The sequence below is a fragment of the Ziziphus jujuba genome, chromosome 2 (assembly GCF_031755915.1).
Source record: "Ziziphus jujuba cultivar Dongzao chromosome 2, ASM3175591v1".
Lineage (NCBI taxonomy): Eukaryota > Viridiplantae > Streptophyta > Magnoliopsida > Rosales > Rhamnaceae > Ziziphus > Ziziphus jujuba.
Genome location: NC_083380.1, coordinates 13,377,089 through 13,393,003, shown reverse-complemented (window position 1 = coordinate 13,393,003; position 15,915 = coordinate 13,377,089). Strand labels below are relative to the sequence as shown.

General features: G+C 31.8%; 1 long non-coding RNA gene and 1 pseudogene across 1 annotated transcript; one reads left to right on the top strand and one right to left on the bottom strand.

Moving 5' to 3' along the window:
* Positions 1 to 410: 410 nt before the first annotated feature.
* On the top strand, positions 411 to 2,551 carry LOC107405718 (uncharacterized; annotated as a pseudogene).
* An 8,583-nt stretch (positions 2,552 to 11,134) lies between these two features.
* LOC132800444 (uncharacterized) lies at positions 11,135 to 14,521 on the bottom strand. The gene is made up of 3 exons (XR_009635553.1): positions 14,270 to 14,521; positions 13,369 to 13,423; positions 11,135 to 11,268 (listed from the first exon to the last, which is right to left on the bottom strand). It is a non-coding gene; the product is annotated as an uncharacterized LOC132800444 (long non-coding RNA).
* Between the last annotated feature and the right edge of the window lie 1,394 nt (positions 14,522 to 15,915).

Below are 15,915 nucleotides of genomic sequence, written 5' to 3'. Positions count from 1 at the left end.
TCGTTGGCCGCTTCTTTTCGGTTTGAAACCCTCGGTGAGTCTTCTTCTTTGCTCTGTTCATTTTTGTGTTCTTCATCTTTGATCTGGTTAGTTTACTTCTTCTTCTTCTTCGTCGATTTAATCTCTGCTTCTGCTTCTTCTTCTTCATTCTCCTCTGCTTCTTCTTCTCCGTTTGATTTGTTTAGGGATTTGGTTCACAACATTTTAGGGCTTCCATTCCGCACCAATTGGCCAAAGATTTGCGAAATTAGGGCTTGGATTCGTGAGGAAAAGGCTTAAAATTGGGATCTACCTACGTCTACAGTGCTTTTCTACGAATTTGAACGGTAAAGATTGTCAAGTTTTGCCGTTAGGCATTTCTGGTGGTTTTTGTTTTAGGTGTTTTTGGCGGTTGTTGTGTATATGATGGAATGTGGAAAATTACCCGTATGTATGATTTAAAGCACCATGTGTTATAATTGCATCCGCTCTGCTTTCTTTTCCCCCTCCTCCTGCTTCCTTTAGTTTTTCAAGTCAAATTATTGTTAACTTGCTTGAATAAAACAGTGTCAATTGGATTCTTCTGATGCAGGCTTCTTGCAGAAACATACCTATTTTAGTTGATGCAGACCACAAAAGCGAATGGTTGGGTGATCTTCTAAAATTGGCTGATTATTTTGTGTGCTCAACAAAATTTCCATAGGTACCTGATTTAATAATGAGGAACTTGTGAGTTGTGACTAGTGAATTTTTCTCATCAACCAATTTTCAATAAGTACAGATATCAAATTTATATGAAGCATTGTTTTAATTATTATATATTTTTCTAGTCAGTTCATACTATATGATCAATTTCTTTCTTTTTCTTTTCCCAATTCTTCAAATGAGCCGTTTTGTGGACAATGTTTGATTAGCTATATTTCTCTGCAGTATTTTAGCTCATAACAAGCCAAGTAGCCAATTTTACTGTTTATGTATGCTCTTTTGATAGGCATGGACTAAAGCACCATCTATTCCAAGTGCACTTGTTTCCATGCTTTTGAGATTGCCAAATATCAAATTTGCAGTTGTGACTCTAGGTGAAGAAGGATGCATAATACTTGAAGAAGTGTAAATGGTTAGTGAATAGTTCGAACTCTTTGATTGCGGAAAAATACAGTACTCTTTCATAGGGTGCCTTAGTTGTTGCTCTGAATTACTAGATGTATTATGTTTTCTTTGAAGTCTTTAAAAAAAATGGATAGATTTTCATTAAACTCTATTTCCGGCAAAGGATCCTCCGACAGAAGAAATTGATATAGACAGCTTATTAGAGTTGCTGATGCAGAAAACAGATGATACCATAACCTTCCCAACATTTGTCCCATCGGTAAGTTGCTTTATTGAAACCCAGATATTTTTTCTGTTTTGCATTGTCTATGTAGGTTAAAGTGGTACTCTGCAATTGCTATTAGTCATATATGAATAAGAGTAAATACTTTCACAATATTATTTTTCATTGAATCTGTACAGTCAGTAGCAAAACTAAGAGCTAACAAATTTGGGACAGTCCATGGGAGGTTGATTGTTGGAACGGCTGAGAAAATACCACCTTTAGAGCTCCTTGATACAACTGGTGCTAGTGATGCATTTATTGGAGCAGTTCTTTATGGTATTTTAAATTATTCAAACTTTAACAAGGATGTTTTTTTTATCTGTTAATTCATCTTGATGAAATTTTGAAAATAACAAAAAGAAAAAGCTTGTTTCTTACAATTACTTATCATTATTCCAGGTAGAAGTCAGATCAGTGCAAACCTCATTTCTACTGCCTTTTCTACCTGCTTCCATTTTTTTTTTCTTCTAACCTTCTTTAATTGCTTCTTTGACTCATTTCTTAAATTTATATATTTATTTTTCCTCCTTTTCTAAGTTGTAGCTATTTGCACCAACATGCCAGCTGAGAAAATGTTACCATTTGCTGCTCAAGTGGTAAGTTCAGATATTATGGCAATTTAACACTGCACTTAACATGGTTTTTTTTTTTAAATTATATATATATATATAATAATTTAAAAAAAAAATTATGTGATACTTGTTGCAGGCTACTGGCTGCTGTAGAGGTTTTGGAGCTAGAACTGGACTTCCATATCATGCAGATCCACGCTTGACATCATTTTTAAGTTGATAGTTTGGGAGAGGTTGTACCTCATTTGGAAAACGAATGGGTAACTCTGTGAACTCATGCAACATTTTTCAGCTCTTTCATCACGCAAGTTGTGCCATGTTTCCCCGTAGAGAAATTGACACAGTGGCCATGTTCATATTATTTATCTGATAGCTCATACTTGATCAATATTGCGATGTTAGAAGGCCACTTAATGGAGATTCTGCTTCAGATACTGGTGCTTTCGTTATATGTAAACAATTCGATAGCCCTGAAAAGTTAGCCAATCGATGTTTCAGACAATTGAGATTTATTTATATTAATGGTTTTGAAAAATAAAACCAATCCTCCTCATTATCAACAATTGTAATGGAATCATCGATAGCCGATAGTGAAAGGAATAAAGAATTGGTGTCACCACCAGTATCAAAGTCACAAATCTCATCTCTTGTTTAACCATGTACTTAAAAAAAATTTCTTAAATAAAAAAAAAAAGGGAAAATGTTTATGAAAACAAATTAAGTGTGGGTTCTGACATGTTTCGCTGTCTCAACCCTCAGAGTTATAATAAGCATCAAGCTAACAAGCTAATGGACACCACACAAAAGGTTAAAATCAGTAATAACAGTACTAGATACATAAAGTGCTTCATGAATATGCACAAAATGCATCTTCAGAAGCAAAGGCAGTGTGTACATATGTTAGTTTGAACTAATTAGAAATATGTTAGTGTATTGTACAATTTAAGTACATTAATCTTTTTGATATCTCCATTTCTACTTGTGCGGTACCTCTCTGCTTGCGGTACATTCTATGATATATATATATATATATGATCTGATGTTTTTAAGAAAGCTTAACTTTTGAGTTTGGTCTCTTCAGATTTATTTAGTTGGGTGCAACTTTGTGTTCAGTTCTGAATTATTTTGGTTTTAGACACATCCTTTCATATTCAAATTTCTATGCAAGAATGGCGTCTACAAATTTCATGTAATTTTTTTCATTGGGTTTTATGATGACCTAGCAGGATTTAGCTCTTGTTTATTTATTATACCCCGAATTCTTTATAACCTTAATGTAGAACACCATATCGCTGCCATTACCTTGCATATACTAGAGGGTTGCATTACATATTGGCAAATGTACTTGTTATCAGGAAGATGGATGCTGCCATCTGACACTACTAATCCTTAGGCATAGCCTATGCATGGGATTTATATTAACTAAAGCTTTATAAGTTTCCACTTTGCAGATAACCTTTAATTGATTTTGAATGAGTCTTTGGTGTTTGACGATTGACATCCAAGATTTTTCCAGCAGGCATGATGCACTTTAGTTGTTAATGACATAAAAAAGTGCTTACTGCAATCCAGAAATATGAATTATAATCTATAAACACTTTTTGTTAACTGAGAGAGCTGAATTATTTTATTATCTCCCTTTTTATTTAGTTATTTATGGGAATTGAATCAGATCCATGTTTTTGCACCCTTAATGAGTCGCTATGATACTGTGCTATATGCAGATTTGGATAACCTACATTGATTGAAAGTGATAAAGAGCTTTAATATTAATCAACTGAGATTTGACAAGCTCCTTGTCTACGTGTGATTCACTATGTCAATGTCATACATGTGCATCGTAAAACGTATGGTGACCATTTATAAAGGGGTCTTGGTGGTATCTTCATGTTGTTGGTGATGGTTCTCCTATATATATATATATAATTTATATTCAGCTTCTTGTCCTGTGGCCATGTGATTGGCTAATTCCTCTAATAAGATTTTTCACTTGATCATAGAACATCAAAGCTTATTCCCATTTTTATATAAGGTGCCTCTGTTGCGATATGCACCGGCATCATGCAGTTTGTTAGCATTTGTTTGGTGGAACCACTAACATAGGAATTATATTTTTTCAGTTGGTTAAGCATAAAAGCACCAATGAAGTGTTCGTAGAAGTATCTGTTATATTAGTGTTAGAAAGGGAAAAGTGGAAATACTACAATTCATTGACATTGTATGGCCCGTTATGAGGTTGTAGAGGAATGTGATTTATGGAATGGTAAGGATCTAACTATCATAGGCAGTATATATATATATATATATATATATATGCGTGTGTGTATGTGTTTCACATTCATACAAACCCCTTCCCCTTATGAGATAATAATCTGTAATACATTTAGTCACTTCCTTTGAAAAGTAATTTCAAGAGAAAATCAAGGAAATGGGAAAAAGAAAAAGAATTTAGATTGTTTTTCTAGCTGATATCTTTAAGATGGGAACACCAAGGTATTAATGGTTGATCTTTTGCTTTATCATATTATGGTCTGAGTGTTAACATTAATGTTGAGTTTTTCATATTATATTTTGACTTTATATAAAATCATAATATTTTAGTTGGATAATTATAATATATATATATATATATATACATTCTAGTTATATAATTCTGTTAATGTGGCTGTCCATCTATAAAGCCACAATATATGTGATTTCTTTGTTCAATTAGAAGATTATTGACATCCGAGAAAATAATTTTTTTTATTTAGTTTTGATTATTATTATTATTATTTTTTTTTTTTGGTTAATGATGATTACGAAAATGTTGACATCTTTCCTTTGATGTTTGAGATGAGTCCAATAAGATTTTGAAGAGACCAAATGTTGAGGGTGAATAATGCATCAACTACAAATTATTTTACTTAACAATTTATTGATTTATTTTTGTTTCTGTTATGGGATGATTTGAACTAAAAAGACTTAAAAAAATAACTATGCTTTTTAAACATTTCATTACCTGAAGTAGATTATTATGTAATTTTGGTACCAGATGCAAATATTTTGGGGTAATAAATGTTTCACAATACCGTTTCACATTTTGAAGCAAATGCACGTTTCTGAAGACGGAGAAAGGAAAGAAGAGAGAAACACAAATTCTTTACATGAGACCAAAAAATATTCATGAAAAAATTAATCACAGTATATGTGCCGTTTTTAAATCCATGACCATCCTTCAACCATAACTAATATATTTTAAGGATACAATTATTCATTCGGCTCCATCATTAATAATAATAAAAAAAAAATTGATGATATATATATATATTGAGTTTGAGAAGTTTAAAAAAACAATTAAATGTATTATAAATATCATTAAATTATTTTTATTATTAATTAATTGAACATATAAATATCTATACAAAAAATATTAAATATAATTAATAATAAAACTTTAATTAAATATAATATTTAATTTTTTTGTAAATATAAATATAATTTTAAATCTTTTCAAATTTAACAAAATAAAAACTATAATTACAAAATAGTCCAATCCAATCCGATCCTGCACCAAACATAGGACAACTAGTCCACCATTCAGTCCAGAACTATACCCAACACAGTACTACACTATTCGATCCTGTCCGATCTAAACCTATCCTGTCCGATCCCGTCCGATCCGGACCTATCCTGCGTACCAAACGCCCCCTTAGGGGAGGTTCTGCCGGATTTTCCATTGGAAGGTCCGGTAGGGTTTCCCTGGAATCAGGGCTTTTCTAGGGTTCCGGTGAGGAATTTTGGACGGGTCCTGACACTTGCACCCAATGGGTTTCACCTCTTTAGATGCTCCTACAAGAGTCCAGACTAAGTTAGAATCTATAGATTCCATCTCACGGTCGATGGCCTTTCTTCACTCTTGCACATCAACATCCTCCAATGCCTCTTCGTATATGGTAGGGTCGTCATCAGAATTATCCAAAATGACTTAATAAGTTTCTCATAGCAAGGCATACCTTATAGGTTTACATATCATTCTCCCACTACGAGTTTGCTGCATTGGTTGTTGTACATGTACAGGAGGATATAAGCTTTTATAGTTCAGGTGAATCACCAATCTCTTCATTATGTTCTTGTTCTTGAGTTTCTTGAATTTGGTCCTGAGCTGTTTCCTGTGTTTGTTCACCTTCGGGTACATTTTGTACATTTTTCTCTCTTTGAACATCAATAGGAAACAGGAGTGGAAAATTAGGAATTTCTACTAGATCACTAACTGAATCAAGTTTTTCAAGAACCACTTTACTCTTAGGTTTAAAATTGTTCATATAATCATCTTCTAAGAAAAATGGCATGAATACTCACTATCACCTTCTTTTCCTTTGGATTATAAAGTGTTCCACCTCTCATTCCTTTACGGTAGCCATTAAACATACACATTTTTGTACGAGATTCCAATTTTTGAGATTTCTGACACCTCAAATCCAAATATGGTTCAAGTTGTGGTTATGCCCTTTCCATAATTCTGTAGGTGTCTTTAAAACAAATTTAGATGGAACAAAGTTTAATATAAACACAGCTGTTTCTAAGGCATATCCCCAGAACGATTTAGGTAATGATAAATAACTAAGCATCGATCTCCCCATAACCAAAAGCGTTTTATTTCTCCTTTTAGAAACTCCATTTTATTAGGGCATTCCAAAAGATGATAACTGAAAAACTATCCCCTCTTCGGCCAAGTAAGACTTGAACTTTCCAGACAAGTATTCACTACCTCGGTCAGACTACTTAAAATGACAAGAGTATTGGGGACAATCTCATCAGCCTCCCACTCATATTTAAGAAACCTTTAACTAGGTATTTGATGTTCATCTTCATATTTCAATGCTCTGGCAGAAACTTAGAGAATATACGAATTGCTCTTTTTCACTTTAGCGCCATAATCACCAAAATCATGCCATCTTCCTTCTTCTTCTTTTTTTTCAATTAATGTGAGAATTACTTTTTTCTGGATGAATATGCACACCTTGTGGTAACACATATTGATAGATTTATTTGCTAATATTTTGAGTTTGCTCTTTTTCTTTTGTAACACATAAGCGAAGAACTCTTATGATGATGTGTATGTGTATGCGGTGGCTAGATGTGATTTTTGTTTTATGTCTTATTTAATTTCATTTAGGCACCATCACTGATTGTAGAAGCAAGTGCAAAAGCACTTACATTGACGGATGCACTTTTGAGGTTAGAATCTTATCATCTAAACTTTTTAATATATATATTTATAGAAATAACCTTTCATAGAGAGGAAATCAATATTTTTGTATATATATATTTTTTTTATGTTTTTATAGGTCTTTGTTGTTGTCTTGATGTTTCTGTTTTGTTTATTTATTTTATTTTTTTATTATTTTTTTTTTGTGTTCTTTTGTTTTTTGAGGATTTCTTATCCTCCCTTTAACCTTTTGTATTGATTTTAACTTTTTAATATGAATTGCTTTTTCTTCATACAAGACAAACTATGAACGGTCAGTTACATAGATGTAGTTGGACTAACTTCTAACAGTTGAAGCTGTTGGAATTGCTTGGCATGTAAGGCCACATTTGTATCCATTATTTTAGAGACCTAGCTTAAACATTTAGGCAAGTTTTTAAAAGCCTTAAGGTGTACAGTTTGCTGTTAAATACATTAAATAGAAGATTCACTAAATAGAAAGTGTTAGATACATACTAATGATTTTGTTGTTAGATAATGTTGATATATATGTAGGACAAAATGTATATTTTGTCATATAATGTTGGTTTCCAATAGGCATTGTTATTTTAACCATGCCACATTTTTTCATCTATGCCCAACTAGATGGTTTTTTTATTATCTTTGATGTTCATATATGTTAGTATATTTTATTGTAGTAGATTTATAAATTTTAGTAACATATATGTTCATATAATAAATGGTAAGAACTATCTCTTTTGTTTAATTATTTTTATACAATGTGAATATTTTTGTAATATTTATGTTATTAAAAATAACTTTAAAAAAATATAGGGAAATAAAATTAAAATAAAATTCACAAAAAATTTTGAAAAAAAAAATCAGATTGACCTTTGTCGACAAAATAATTTTGACGGTAAACAAATTATTACTGTAAAAAACTTTATCGCTAAAAGACATTTACAACCGAAACACTTTCGTCACTAAAACAACCTTTACGGACGAATTCACTTTTGACGGCAATAATAATTATTGCCGACCAAACAGTTTCGTCACTAAAGAATCTTTTGCTGATGAAACTCATTTTGACGGCAAATCAATTATTGCTGAGGAAAGCCATTTTGACGGCAAATTAATTATTTCCAACTAAAAGTATTTCATAGCTAAAACTACCATTGGCGACGAATTAGCTTTGATGGAAAATTAGTAATTGTCGACAAAATAATTTTGTTGCTAATTATATTTTCACTAGTTCTCCATATGCTATATTTTGTCGCCAAAACCTTTTACTGACAATTTTAGATTCGTTGGGAATAGTTTTTGGTGAGAAAACTAAACTTTTGTTGGCAAAAATTTTAGCCAGGAAAAATTAAAAATTTGTCGGTAAATACAATTACAGATGAGGCATATTTCGAAACGCTAATGAGGTTCAATGACGCCAATGAATTTATTTTTCGTCGGTCAAACATTTATCGAATTTTATGTTTTTGCTGACAATATTCTTTTGTTGATAAAAGGAGAATTTTTTGTAGTGACTTGATCAACCTGATCAACTCCAATCAAATTTGGTCAAAAATTCAAATTGAGAGAATTTTATCAGATTGGAATGTTACATTTTTTCTTTTTTACTTTTTATAAAAGTAAATATTATGCTTCTGCACGCTCGTCTAATTAGGCAAAAAAAAAAAAAGAAAAAAAAAGGGGCACTTTTACTCCCACGCGAACACTTCCAAAGTGTTTCAAAAAGCACCTTAGGGGTGTGCAGTTGATAGTATAAGGTGAATGCTTTTTAGGTGTTTCGTTTAAAATTTTGCACCTTGAAGTAATTTATAATGCTCTGCCTCAAGGCACATCTAGGAGTATGCCTCATGAACGCCCTTTAAAGCATTATTATGATTTCTAAAAAACATTGGATATTCATCTTACTTTTAAAAGAATGAAAAATTATATATTTTTGTATTTCTTCCCCAAAAAAAGAAGGAAAATTACATTTAATATCGAATTTAATCATATAATTCATTACACACACACACACCCATTAAAGTAGGAAAATGTAATCATTTTCGAAGTTGGAAAATAAATTTTTATAAATATTTTTTTAAAAAAAAAAATTGGGGAGAGGAAATTTTAGCACCATATTTTTAACCATGATAAATATCACCAATGATAATTGCCATCTGGATTATCCAAAGGGGACCATCATAAATAGAATTTTTTTTTTTTGGGTCATTACAATTATTCAAACTAAACAATTATTCAAACTAAGGCTTCAAACATGGAAGAGTGTGGAACATTGTCTACAGGATGGTTAGTGATGAATTTCAAAGCATTAAATAAGGTTAATAATGAATTTTCAAAATTATTCAGTCTAAGTGTAATTATGGCACACCTTAAGAGCTCTAGATGATATTTAAACCTTTTTTTTTAATTGCTTCAATATAAATATACTGAACAATTTTTTTTTTTAGGGTTGGCCTTGTTGGCATGTTTCCAATTGTCCTTTCACTGGATTTGGATTTCATACTGAGAATTTTCTTTTTCTACCGTTGTTATTTTCTTTATCTTTTGTGAACATCTTGCTGTCCCTTTGAAGTGGTTTCTTTAGCTGTATTCTTTTTATTTATTTATTTATAAATAAAATGTAGGTTCTCCATAACCTTTTCACATTAATTTCCCTCCAAGTTACTGAACTTTCTTGCCGCAATTTCTTAGATAATGTATTGTAATATAGCTTAACACCAAATACATTACAGCACTTTTTATTTAGTTTTGATATTGATGGTACATTTTATATGAGAATAATCCACAGTATATATAACAAACAAATTTATTATCCTTCTAGATCTTATATTATTCGATGCCACATATCAATAGTTTTAGTATATATCATTAGTTGTAGACTAATTGGAAGTTCCTATCATGGATCTTTAATTGTTATAGAGCCTGCAATAAAGCATGTGATAGAGACCATTGTGAAAACAACTCTCTTAACCTTCCCTCTTTCTTTCTAAGTTAAACTAGGACGGCTTTCTTCCAAAACAGTGACCCCATCTCTTATTTATAACACACAGAATATAATAATAATAACTAATAATATATTTAAAATTAGAGATGGGTTTACATAGAAAGAGGTATGATAAGGTTTCTTTAGTACAATTGGCCTACCAAAAGATAAAGAGAGATTGATTTCAATAGACCTCTTTACACAATTAAATAATAAAGTATCAAATGCATATTGTTATTCTAACAATGGATACATTACAAATACTTTTACAATACTAACCAACATAATATAATCCAATACAAAACCAACACTAATATGATAAAATAATATTACAAATATTTATGATAAACCATAATGACAACATTCACATCACACAACCATACAAAGCAATATAACACAATCCAAACCATACAAAGCAACATAACACAATCCAAACCATACAAAGCAATATAACACAATCCAATACCAAACCAACACTACTATTAAAATTTGCTCCTTCGAAAGTGTTAGTTGTACCCAGTTGCTGTAGTATTAGACTAAACTTTAGTAGTAAATCAAACATCTTGTAGCGTGAATACTGCCACAGCTATGGGGAAATGGTCATTACCAATCGATACAGATAAGGAGCATCCTTTCTGGTTGTCATTGTCTTTTGTGCTATCATGAAAATAGCCACTAGACTGCATCAAGTTATATATTTTACCCCAAGTGCTATCTGGCAAGAAGTGGTCTATTTCACGGACCTCTGCATATGCCTACAAATTTTTGTTTATCAAAATCGTAAAATGACTAAATAATAATAAATAAACACTTTTTTTAAGTTGTCCTGGGAGAAAAAATTTTGACCCAAGCTTTTACTTGGATCTCCGTGTATATATATATATATATATATTTTTTTTTTTGTTGGGAAAAATTATGGGGTTATTTTTTAAACTATCATTTAGATATCCAAGATTTTTTTTTTATCCCATCAAATATTATGAAAAACATAGATTGTAGACTATTTTAATCTTTTCCTCTGCATTCTTCATATTGAGAGCCACACAAGCTCTGTCTATGCTTGTTATGTTATAGTCATCTTCAAATTAAGGCAGCCCTTTTAAAGTTGAGTTTGTGATGGGGTTGCCAAACACAGCGTCTCCCATATCTGAGAAATTTCAAAGTTCAATGAATCGTCCATTAGAAATAAAATCAATGACCAAGAGAATAATTACAATAGTCGTAACAAACTCCATATCTTGCTTCCTTTTTTCCCTTCTTTTTTTTTTTTTTTTTTTTTGATAATAGAAACTTCTGCATTCTAAAAATGTAAACAAAATAAAATATGAGAAACACTTATAGTGGTTCTCTCCCACTTAATTGGGACCCAAAAGTTACGTTCTATTTTACCTCTAGAGCTTGTTTATCAATAAAAATGTTTTTCCAACCATTCAAAACATATATGTACATACATGAGGGCACATATTGCATTAATATTATAAATACTAAAATATTTATCAAATTTATTTACCAAATAATATGTATTAAAATATTATTAATAAATATATACATATAAGTTAAATATAAAAATACTTAATAATTTCAATTTTATTTAAAAAAAAAAATTTCCCTTTACTTAATTCAAAATTTAGCTACCTAGCATCAAGTTATCAAAATTAATTTTTGATAAAGGTGTATGTTTCATAAATAATAATATAAAAATATTGAAATATATTTTACTAAAAAATGATTAAAAATTGTTGTTGTATAGTATGAAAGCAAATATTTACAAATAAATATATAATTATTTTTTTAATAAAGAATCAGAAAAAAAAATTAAACCAATAATTAAAAATTAAAAAAATAATATTATACAATTATTTTTTTTTAATAAAAACACATATAAATAATTTCCAAGTATATTTTGCGAAAAAGAGTAATCAAAATTGTTATTATGAGAGATATAATATTTAAATTTTACAAAAAGAGGAGAGGGGGGGGGGGACCCTTTGTAATTGATATCATCCAAATATAATGAAAAAAATTTGTATAATCCATTGATATCATTTCACTATTCCAATCCTTTCTGTAGATTTAGTTGTAACCAATATTCAGAGTATTTAAGAATAAAATCTAAAGGAAAGGCAAACATGATGTAGTAAAAGAGCTCTTAGGAAGATATAGCAAATCTAGATACTAGGTGAAAACAATATACCCCAATTATTAATTCCAACAGATACTTAAAAATCAATTGATATGCTAGTGGCAATGATACATTTATACTGACATACTTGCGCAAACATTTCACAAAAATGAATAATCCAATGCAATTAAAAATGCAATAGGAGAACAGTGATCAGCCAACCGATTTCGCGCGTAACTGATTGCCATGATAATGGGAAAACTACCTACATAAAACTAAATAATAGTAAGTTATACCAAACACTACATACATAAAACTGAATGATTAAAAACAAAGTCTGAATATATTGGTAGCACATGTGTTATAGGCAATTAGCAGATGCATCATTAATTATCATTGGTGGCACATGAGATCCACGTAGATAAAGACCTAAAAACCACTTTACATATTTATATGTCCGTTTTGTTGGCAAGATATTAGTTGGTACGAAAACTTCATTTTTAAATTGCTAAGCTAATCAATAAATGCTTTCAGCAAAATATATAAAATATAAAGTTTAAAGTGATGATAAGCAATATAATTAAATTTAACCTCAATATGTACATGAAAAATCTGCTGAAAGGTAGCATTACTTCTACAGATGCATATCCGCATCATCATAAGAAAAAAAAAAAAACAAAAAAGAAGTGCAATGACATTCCAATATCTAAACACAGAACCAACATCGAACACTCCAAATTTAAATCAATCCCGAGATACCACACTAACCACAGGTGAAATCAACACCAAATGAGAACAATCAATCCAACTAGCCCAAATCAAGATAGCACAAAGAAGACCACAACTAAGCTAGAACCATTTCACATACCAGACACGCAAGATCAAATAAAAAATATATATATATATATATATTCAATCCATTAAACTAAAACCTATTACTCTAACAAGAAAATTGGGTTTCAAATTCGGGATTTACTTGCAAATCTGGGATTTACTTGCTAGTTTTCGTTGCCTAATACCAGATCAAGTAAGATTGGCATATGAAGAAAAATCACGACATAAAAGGAAGAAGAAGAAAACATTATATACAGAGCTGCAAAGATAAAAGGTAAGAACCATACTCACCGACCGTGTTTATTTGTCCGAGTGATGTAGGTGTCCAGCGAGCTCCTTCGATCTTCTGCAATGAAATAAGAAGAAGAAGAACAATGCCCAAGCCAAACGAATATAAACCCAACCCGAAAGAAAACACAATTTGCAAAAAAACAAATTTTGGTAAAAATTGTAAGGATTTCTTTTTTCTTTTTAGAAATGTCGGCAAGAGATGAAAAGTGGATTTCAAATCCACACCCACGACGACATACAGAGAGGAAGACAATTGGGATTTTACTGTGTCCCGATCGATTAGGTTAATTTTACTGTTAAGGTTAAGTTTGTCCCGATCTCTAAATGATAAATCAAACATCAAATTGGGATTGTGTCCTAGCCAATTCTGACCAATCCGACATACCAAACACACCCTAATAGGTTTTAGATAGGGTTGGGTTTTGAAATACCCAATCTGCATTTAGGTGAATTAGCAAAAATATAAAATAAATATTCATTTTTTGGATTGTGACATTTAAAACGAGTCAGGAAACACAGTGGGCCAGGTAGAATAAGCTCGTGAGCAAGAAATTCCGGTCGGGCCAGGTAGAATAAAGCTAGTGAGCAAGAAATCGGGTCAGATTGTTATTGGATCGGTTTATTATCGAGTTAGAATGGGTTTCCATAAACCCGGATTTACCTGACTTGATTACATTTCTACTTACAAATGGAATTAGATTTATGTGTACTTAGCCGCATATAAATGCGATTTTTCAAGCACGGAGTGAAAATAGTATTAAAATATTATTACTGTCATTTTTTTCACTAATTAGTTGATTAATTAACATATGAAATCATTTTTATTCAAGGTCCTAATCGAAACCAAACATGATGTACAGGTAGTCAATTAGAGATGATAGAAGAAAGAGGAGTCGCTTACCTAAACTGATTAAACTCGAGCGCCGCTGGCTAGTTGATCACTTGTTCGCTCACTGCTTTCTTATTTTGCTCCTTCGCCTTCTATTACCCTATATTTTAGGTCTCTCTTTCATTTATACTTGTTGATTTAATATAGGGAAAAAGAGGAATATTTCAGGATAAAAGGTGTAATGAGACTGATGAGTGGTCGGTAGGTGGTATACTTTCGGTCGGTCGGTCTGTGGAATACTTTCGGTTGGAGAGACGGGGGACAGAAAGATGTTGCGCCTTAGGATACGCTACCTAGTACTTGAACGAGCAAAAGTTGCCACCTAGTAATTGAAATAAGGAAAAGTTGCCCAGTAACGCCTTAGGATACCAAACCTACCAATAGAATGAGGAAAAGCTGCCATTGTAGCCCATCTCCTCGCGACCTCAGCCTCCAAATTTCCCGGCCAGTCGCCGCCGGACGCACCCAGATCGGGCCGGTGAAGTCGGCGGCGGCCAATTACGTTTTTTCGGCGATTCTCGCCGTTTCCGACCAAACCAGCCCGACCCATACCCATATTCCACCATTTTCGACCCCTCTGAGTCCATTTCCGGGGTTAGATTGCCCAAAATCCCCACCGTTTGAGAGATCCCTCAAGTTTAAATCCGGCCGAAGCTTTCCGGCCAAATTCTGGCCACCTCCGGCGGAATTGGGGTCGATGGAGACCGAATTTGTAATCCTCGTCGCTCAAGCTTCGATTCGGTATATTATTCGACTATTTTGGATAACGTTTGTGTTTGACCCCCCCGGGTACCGGGTATTATTTACCCGATTAAAATATTAATTTATTTGACTGTGTGTGAATTTTGTTCTAGGAGCACGGGTGAGTCATGGAATTGATCCCATGGTGGATCATGGTTTAATTGCGTGCTCCAGGTGAGTGACCCACCTTTAAAAATATTTTTGGCAATTTATTATATTTATTTGGTATTTATTTGATATCTGTAATTTATGCTCATGTGGCGTATTTTAAATATAATCGGAAAAAATATTATTTTATATATATTTACCCATTGGCGCTAAACGGAAATTTGGGGGTCATTAAGAAATTCCCGATTATTATTTTATTGTGATTAAATGGTATTTATTACACATGAGCAAGTATTTTCAGTAATTAATTGTGCCTGGATTTTATATCATTTTTGGGCAATTAATTATGTTTAATTGGTATTTAAATTATGCTCATGTGGTACAATTTGGTTATGGTTTTATTGTGGTTTAATTTATTTATTATGCATGAGCAAAGTATATTTCGGTAATAATCGTACGTGGTTTTAAGTATTATTTTCGGGCATAATTGGGTTAAATATTTTATGAAAATATTTGTTTAAATTTTATAAATTATGCCCGCGGTATTTTTATTGTTGAACCTCATACTTCGAGAAAATTGTGGTTTATTTGTTATCGATGTTTCGTACCGGTTTGTTAAATAAAAATATGTGGGATGGTAAGTGTGAAATTTTGATATATTTCCCACGGTAATTTTGAAAAACGGTACGGTTGGTTAATAATAATTATTTTAGATGCACTCATACAGTATTGGTGTTCTGGTGTATGGACACGTGGTAGTGCACAAGTATTATGTGGTTTAGCGCGCAAGTATTATGTCTCCCGTGGTT